Consider the following 9514-nt stretch of genomic DNA (forward strand, 5'->3'; position numbering starts at 1 on the left):
TCCGTGCCCTTAATAAAATCTAAAATTCTTGACGCAAAGCTAGAAAATCAGGTATTCTATGTCAGGGTTGGAGGCTCCGATTATGCTGGTTCAAAGCTGTTCAACCACCAAAGAAGAAACATGCACAATAGGTTTATACTAAAACATTTTAAACATAGTATCACTGGACCCATAGAATATCTTCCAACCTAGAAACCAAAGTAAAAGCTGTGGAAGTCAATGTCCCTCTGGTGGAATGTGCTCCATAAACAGAAATATCAGTGCCTGCTTCTGACATGACCCAACAAACTCATCGGGCCAAAGTCATAGCAGACAGTGGTCGAAAAGATTTCTGAGTTGCAATCAACAGAGGACCCCGTGGATCACTCAATAGCAGTACGTTGTTCGTACACCTTAAGACACTTGATTACACACAATTTATCATTATGGGTAAAAGCCGGATAATCTATTGATCCAGACATGCATTTAGTCCTAGAAATGACAAAAGAAACTCCACTAGGAGAAAACCTACCTGGTAAGTCCAGGGCTTTCACATCTGAAACTCTACATCATGAAATCAAACATAATAATATGGTCAATTTCGCAGATAACTGTTTAATAGATAATAAATAGTTGTCCGGCCAGGAATTCAAGAACGTCAAAACCACATTCACATCCCAAAGTTGTGAATAGCATGGTTTGTGTGGATGAGAAACCCTGATACCTTTAGGCAACTTACAAGCTAACATATGTTGACCCACTGGCTTACCGTCTATCCATTCATGTCCAGCAGAAATAGCTGACCTAAAATTGTTTACTGACCTGTATCTTAAACCGGATTCTGCGCATTCAGACAAAAAATTCAATACACCCTTGAGTTCAGATCCCTTTGAAGACAGCAACCCACCCATTTGTTCCATGCCAAAGAATATCGTTTGCGGGTGGATGAAGCCCAAGCTTGTATAAATTGGACAGCTGAAGATGAAATGCTCTGCACTTGGCTATGTCTTCTGATATCTTCCAAGCAATGAGGGTTAATTGCCCAAAAGAAAAAGAGGGTGGGGAACCCCCATTGGGACCAAGAGGAGATGTGTAATAACCAGGAGGAGAAGAGGAAGCGCAGTGGATAACTCCAGCAGGGGGGGGGAACCAAGACTGACTCCTCCACAATGGTGTGATCAGAATGAGAGATGTGCTCTGACATCTGGCATGAGACGCCACTCGGGATCATTGTGAATGGAGGAAACGCATATTTCATCTGACCTGACCAATCCTGCAGGAAGCCAGTGGGTCTGGTCTCCAACTGAAGAACCTCAGAAGCTGGTAATTGAGACAAGATTCAAAAAGGTCTAATTGACAAAGGCCTAGAATCCAGCTGATCCACTGAAAGATAGAAGGAAGAAGTTACTAGTCACAAATCCTTCAGGAAATGAGAATTCCAGTCCGTCACAAGGTTGAGTTTCCCCGGGAGAAACTCCGCATTACCATGATCTTCAGCGAAAGTGCCAGAAATCCTTGGCAAAAAGTGGCAGAAGGTGAGATTTGGTTCCACCCAAGTGGTTGGTGTAACAAACTGAGGAAACATTGTCCATCCTGAGAGGGATGCAACAATTGCTCTTGATGGGAGAGAGGGATCTGATGGCAAAGGAGCCCTCTAATAGTTCCAGACAATTGATGTGGAGGTGAAGTTCTCCTGAAGACCACTGTCCCCCGTTGAAAACTGTCCACATCTTGCTCCCCAGCCCCAACGGCTGGCATCTGATTCTATCACTACATCCGGAGAGGTCCTGAAAATAGCTTTGCCATTCCAGTCTTCCATGTGAGACAGCCACCAATGAAGTTCTTTCTGAGCCCTTGCTGAAGATAATACATCTTTAGCCTTTGCAGGGCCCTATAATGCAACAGATCCGGGAACACTGCCTGAATCGAAGAAGGAAGTAATCCCACAATCCGTGCCAGGGAACTCAAAGATAACGTCTGTCTCGGCAGAGTCATCTTAAATTACAGTTTGATCGACTTCATTTTCTGCGAGCGAAGAAGCAAAAGAGCTTTGACCGAATCTATTTGAAACCCCAGAAACTCCATCTGCTGAAACAGAATCATAGAGGGTTTCTTGAGGTTGATCACAGAACCCAGATTTTGTAATAGGGAGACTGTCAATCATAAATGGTTGAGGAGGATAGCTTGATCCTGAGCTAGGATGAGCATGTCGTCGAGATAAGTGATCAATCAAATACCCCTCTTCCGAAAGGTTTCTACTAACAGTTTCAGAAGTTTGGTGAAAACCCGTAGGGCCGACAAGAGGCCTAACAAGAGAGTAAGATATTCAAACCATTTGTCTTTTTAACAGAATCGGGGATACTTTCAGTGGGAAGGAGAAATGGGAACTGTCAAATAAGCATCCTTTAAATCAAGACAAACCATCCAGGCTCTCTCCTGGAGAAAATCTCGTAAAAGATTAATACCTTCCATCTTGAAATGTTGATGTACTACGAACGGGTTGAAGTGTCTGAGATTGAGGACCAATCTCTGCCCACCACCTTTCTTCTGAACTAGAAAAACATTGCTGCAGAAACCTGTTGGATGACGGGCAGACAGTGCGATGGCTTGCTTTGTTAGTAATTCTTGAATTTCGCAATCTATAAAGGCTTCGTCTTGTAGGGATAAACAGAGAGGGGTGGGGACTTGTTGGACTGGGGGAGCAACTAACTTTATGGCGTAACCTCGAACAGTGCTTATCACCCATATATCTGAGGAAATGCTTTCCCAATTGTGAACAAAATGCTTTAACCTGCCCTGCAGAGGAAGAAGGGAAACAGGGAGATTTGTTACCTGCGGGGGTGTTGTTGACGGCTTTGTAACTTCTGGAGGGACCACGAAGTTGCAACCTCTGGCTCTGAACAGGTAGAAACCCACTTGGGAAGGGTCTTGGGCATATCCTCTGCATCTCGAGTAGGTCCAGGTCATAGGACTTTGTTAGAAACAATGGCCGGTCAAGCGTCCTCAAAAACGACCAGCCCTCCTAAAAAGGGGGTTGAACGTGTGCTTCAAGGATGTTTGAGATTTGTCCAACAATGTGAAAGTATTCACATACTTAGCGTTGTCCTTCACAAAACGGTCCCCGAACAATTGACCCTCTGCTAGAGGGCCCACCTCAGCCGAAGCTAGATCCACCAGTTGAGGATGAATTCGTTGAAGGACTGACTTCTGTCGTTCGGAAGTGAGCACACAATTTGCGTTGCCTAGAAAACAAATAGCACACTGGGTCCAACCATCTAACACTTCTGGATGCATGGCACTCCCAGATTCCTGCGCTTGCATGGCCAGTTCCAATATTTTTGCCAAAGGGCCAGAGACGTCCAACAATATGTCCTTACAAGCCCACATAGCTCTGTCAATGCCCTTCTTAGGATCTTTGTTATATTTCTTTTAAAAGGTTACCATGGTCGTCTCAATTTCTGGAGTATCAGCAGTTTTGTGAGGTAGATCCGGGTGGGGGCACTCTGATTTCAACCTGGATAACACCTCCTTCTCAAAACTCTTTCTAAGATGTGCCTGCATATTCTTAGCCATGTCCGGGGCCGAGGACCAATCCGTAGATTGAGGGTGAATCATTTCTGGGGGTTCAAAGGTAAACCGGGAAGAAGTGGGAGGGGGTGAGGAATGTCTGCGTTTTTTGGAGTGTTTGCAGGCTTTCTTGGACTCTAGGGAAGAGGACAAGGAACAGAAGTCAGAATCTTACGGGGGAATTAAAGGGGGTAGGAGAACTGGAAGCCGCAGTGGCTACATAGGTATGCTCTAGTACTTTAACTTGCGACAATTTGGCCAAGATATTAGCATGGGGCCCGGGTTGGTCTAGGGAAGTATGAGCAGGAAGGGACGCGTCCCCTGATGAAGGAGTGATGGGGTTCAAATTCTTTGAAAAAGGTTGTAAAACAGAGGATAAAGCATTGTTAATGGATTTTTGGACAGAGGAGTCATTGACTTGCTCCATATAGGGCTCATAGTAATAGTCCCCAGCCTCATATGGGCCATAGGTGTCAAGCCCTTGTTCATAGTTTTCAAAATCAGACATAGGGGGTCATTTTGACCTCGGCGGTAAAAGGCGCTTTCCGCCGGTCAGAAGACCGCCATAACACCGCTGCGGTCAACCGCCACGGTCATTCTGACCCGCAACTGGCAAACCGCCAAAAACCCGACATCAACAAAAGTCCGCCCCACCAACGGCCAGCGAAAAACTGGCGATGACCAAACCTCCACCGTCACGCCAACAGAAGTACGCCCATGCCATTCCGACCCACAAATCCCCGCAGCGGTCTTCCAACCGCGATATTCCATTGGCGGTACACACCGCCGCGGTCAAAATACACACACCTTTACAAAACATAACCACATTGGACAATTAAAAAAACACACACCTGATACACATATACACACCACACCCACACACCCAATACAATATAAAACACACACCCACATCACCCACAAACCCTTACGACCACAATTGCGACTGAAGGCCAGAGAGAGACAGCACAGAATAGAGTACACCATCACACAGAGGCAAATCACAACATCACCCACACAATATCCACGCACAAAACACCACACACCACCACACTCACCACACTCTACAACACATACACCACCCCACACCTCATCCACACCACCCCATGGCACCCCAAAGACACCCCAGGTTTTCTGACGCAGAACTTAGGGTCATGGTGGAGGAAATAGTTCGGGTAGAGCCCCAGCTCTTCGGGACACAGGTGCAGCACACCACCATTGCCAGGAAGATGGAGCTATGGCAAAGAATAGTGGACAGGGTCAACGCTGTGGGACAGCATCCACGAAATCGGGACGATATCAGGAAGCGGTGGAACGACCTATGGGGGAAGGTGCGTTCCATGGTATCTCGGCACAACATCGCGGTGCAGAAGACTGGCGGCGGACCCCCACCTACTCCCCCAGAATTTACAGCATGGCAGGAGCAAGTCTTGCACATCCTGCATCCTGAGGGCCTCGCAGGAGTAGCTGGAGGAATGGACTCTGGTAAGTCTAATCTTCACTACTTCATTACCCCCACCCCACCTGCATGCCAAATCATACCCCCACCCTCACCCCCATCACACCAATTCCTTGCAAAAGGCACACCATCACAACCCACCCATCCCAACACCTAGCCCTGCATGCGTCCACAAAGCATGGACACCCATCACCAAAGCATGCCCACTGCACATACCCCCCCCCCAAGCACCGTCACAACAGCCCCCACAAGGGAATGCCAGCACTGGGGTACACGGCCACCCACCCATTGCACACTATGGCACACACAGAAGCAATAACCATACTCTTATACCCCTGCAGGACCCGAACGCCACCACACCGCCCAGGAGGGTCCAGAAATGTCCATCCCACCCCCAGAAGAGGCCCCCAGTGATGACAGCAGCTCTGTCTCCCTGGACCCAGATGACCAGCCCGGCCCATCGGGGACCTCGGGACAGTCGGTTCCCCTCACACAGCCACAGGCCACAGCAGACCAACCCCCCTCTGGGAACACCAGCACAGCACACACCCAGCGGGCCCATGCCTCTGTCTCCAGGACACGTCAATCAGCAGTGTGTCCACCACTACACGGCACCCAGGTAGACCCACCACCCCAACAACAGCAGGGACCTGGGAGCAGTGGTAGTGGGCACACGGTCCAGGGGACAGGGAAACAGAGGAACTGGGAGGGCTGCTGTGCGACAGGGGGGGGACAGGCCAAGGGAACCCACTCTCCACGAGGCCCTCTCCTCCATCATGGGAGCATACCACCACTCCCAGGAGACGATGGCGACGGTACTGGCCAGGTTCAAGGAGATCCAGGTACTGCAGAAGGAACAGTACATGGGGTTCAGGGAAGAACTCCGAACCATTAGTTCCGCAATGGGGACCATCGTCGTGGCTCTTAACCAGATTGTCACCACATTGCGGGACCATGTGGCACCACAAAGGGCCCCTGTCACTAGCATGGACCAAGAACAGCCTACCACCTCCACCGGCGCTAGTGGACAGGAGGCCCCCACACAACAACAGGCCACCAGAACCCCACCTCCTGCAGAAGAAGAACCACCCCGCAAGCGGGGCCTGAGATCTCGGAAGAAGACAGAGTAGGATGTCAAGACCCCCGCCAGCAAAGGATACCCCCTGATGTCATCCCACTTTCCCACATTGTCACCCTGTCCAACCTTAAACTGCCCCTGCTCCTCCTTCCACAGGCATATGGACAATGCACATGTGAGACTGAAAATCTGGACTCTGCCATTGACATTATTCCACCATCACCCATCACCGATTCCCAAGCATTTCCCTAAAATTAGCACTTAAATAAAATCACTTATTGCACAAAATTATCTGGAGTCTGCTTGTATTTTAAACAAATGTATTAGACATAAAGGTGCCATAATGTTCAGTTACATTGTGATGACAACATACCACTGTCACACAGCTGTAGTCCATGGGCAAACAAAGCAGAGGTCACGCAGTGGGGCCCACATCTCTGAAAACGGAAGGGAAAGTCACAACTCAGTTAACATAAACTGGGGGGAAACTCAGACAGTAGAGAGGCAGGAGACTGTAAGTAATTGTAAAATGGCGGTGTTGATTCGTACCTCTGTGTTATTGGAGATACTGTTGTATCACTGTGTCCCTGTTGTCTGTGTCGTCCCTGTCATCTTCCTCTTCTTCACTCTCCACAGGCTCCACAGCTGCCACAATACCACCCTCTGGACCATCCTCCTGCAGGAAAGGCACCTGGCGTCGCAAAGCCAGGTTGTGAAGCATACAGCAGGCCACGATGATCTGGCACACCTTCTTCGGTGAGTACATGAGGGATCCACCTGTCATATGCATGCACCTAAACCTGGCCTTCAGGAGGCCGAAGGTCCGCTCGATCACCCTCCTAGTCCGCCCATGGGCCTCATTGTACCGTTCCTCTGCCCTGGTCCTGGGATTCCTCACTGGGGTCAGTAGCCAGGACAGGTTGGGGTTACCAGAGTCACCAATTAGCCACACATGGTGTCTCTGTAGCTGTTCCATCACATAAGGGATGCTGCTATTTCGCATGATGTACGCGTCATGCACTGACCCAGGGAACTTGGCATTGACATGGGAGATGTACTGGTCAGCCAAACAGACCACCTGGACATTCATCGAATGATAACTTTTTCTGTTCCTGTACACCTGTTCACTTTCACTGGGGGGAACCAAAGCCACGTGAGTCCCATCAATGGCACCAATGATGTTAGGAATATGTCCAAGGGCATAGAAATCACCCTTCACTGTAGCCAAATCGCCCACCTCAGGGAAAACAATGTAGCTCCGCATGTATTTCATCAGGGCAGAGAACACTCCGGACAAAACCTTAGAAAACATAGGCTGAGACATCCCTGATGAAATGGCCACTGTTGTTTGGAATGATCCACTTGCCAAAAAATGGAGTACTGACAGAACCTGCACTAGAGGGGGTTGGCGGATGGGTGACATCAGGTCTGGCTAAAGCTGGGCACACAGTTCCTGTATAGTGGCTCGGTCAAGTCTGTATGTCAGTATGACATGTCTTTCTTCCATTGTCGACAGGTCCACCAGCGGTCTGTACACGGGAACATTCCTCCATCTCCTCGCAAGTCCCAGCGGACGGTGCCTAGGAAGTACAACATGGAGCACAGAGTCAATCAACCCACAGGTATGTTCCCACAGTACACGATTCGCTATACATTGAATGGCTTGTATGATTGTTGATGCAAGGCCTAGGCCTGTGTGACGCAGTAGAAATTAAGCCATGTGGGCCCTTGAAATGGCGGCTGCCTGACCTGAGAAGTTTGACAATGGGATGTGAGGTCAATGCGCTGGCGTGGCACACCGTGGCGGTAGGCGGTCGAAGACCGCGGTGCAAAGCCGCATTGGTTAACATAGAACCCTATGGGTTTCAGGAGCCAATGACGAAGTGCTCCGGCGGTCGCGGTACGCACCGCCACGGTACGCACCGCTGCGGGCGTGACCGCCATTTTCTGTCAGCTTAATCACTCGAGACCTGATCATCCACAGGAGACGACCTATACTGCAAGTGCTGCTGTGACCTTGGTCTGGAAGAGACAATGGCTGCAACGACTGGGGAAAGGGCCCCTGCTTTCACTTCAGAAGAATTGGAGAAACTTGTCGATGGGGTCCTCCCCCAGTATGCGCTACTCTACGGTCCTCCAGACCAACAGGTTAGTACACTGGGACCATGCTTTGTGGGCAATGCCTGGGTTGAGTGGGGTGAATGAACGATGGTGCGGATGGGGAGCGTATGAGGCATGCATCAAACGACAGATGAGAGCATGTGCCACATGGCAAGGGTGGGGATGGGGGGCCAATCACATCGAGCATGCAGAAAATGATGATATTTGATTTTCTCTCCCTGTGCGTGTCACATAGGTCAGCGCCCATCAGAAAGTCGACATTTGGCGTGCCATCGCCAAGGACGTCCGGACCCTAGGGGTCCACAACAGACGGGGCACCCACTGCCGCAAGAGGTGGGAGGACATCCGCCGCGGGAGCAGAAAGACCGTAGAGGCTCTGCTGGGGATTGCCTCCCAACGTAGGAGGGGTGCCACTCGTCAATTGACCCCCCTGATGTCTCGTATCCTGGCGGTGGCCTACCCAGATTTGGATGGGCACGTGAGGACATCACAGCAGACACAAGGGGGTGAGTACAAGCACATTCTGCTATCTTAGCGCGCAGTGGAGGTGTCTGGGTGGGGGAGGAGGGATGTGGGTATCCCTAGGCCAGGGCGATTTCTGTAGGCTAGTCCCCTCCGTAAGGCATCCCTGTGCCCCCGCCCTCCACCTCTGTAGGGTGCCAATTACAGCTATCCATGGCCTTGTGTCACCTATGTGTGCAGATGTCGTCCATTGGCTTGTAGGCCAAGTCTCACTGATTGAGTAGTGTACCCCAAGTGCGCGGCGTAGTGCATGGGGCTTCTGTGTCTGTCCTCTCCGCCAACTGTGTTGCCAATGCATGCACTCAACATGTCTTTATTTCCCCCCCCCCTTTTTTGTCTGCTCTTCCTGTTCATGTGTGCATTAGCATCATCTGGCGGAGGAGAAGTGGCATCAGAGCACGAGGGAGCTGCATCTCACATGGCCCCGGTGGGCCATGCAACGGACTCTGATTTGACCAGTGAGACGGAGGGCGAGGGGGGATCCACTACGGGGACACGTGGAGACATCAGCGACACACGACACGTCCTCGGAAGGGAGCTCCCTTGTGGTGGCGGCAACATCCGTGCCCACCGCAACAACAGGTACAGCCGCCACCCAGCGCACCAGCTCCGCCCTCCAAGCAGCCCCTCAGCCTTCGCCTGTGCCCGCTCGCACACCAAGGCGGGCATCTCCTTCGCCCCAGGCACCTCAGGCCCTGCCCCAGTTACCCCTGCTGCCCTCAGTGAGGAGGTCATTGACCTCCTCCGGACGCTCATTGTTGGGCAGTCTACCCTTTTGAATGCCATCCAGG

The sequence above is a fragment of the Pleurodeles waltl genome, chromosome 4_2 (genome assembly GCF_031143425.1).
Source record: "Pleurodeles waltl isolate 20211129_DDA chromosome 4_2, aPleWal1.hap1.20221129, whole genome shotgun sequence".
In the NCBI taxonomy this organism is placed as follows: domain Eukaryota; kingdom Metazoa; phylum Chordata; class Amphibia; order Caudata; family Salamandridae; genus Pleurodeles; species Pleurodeles waltl.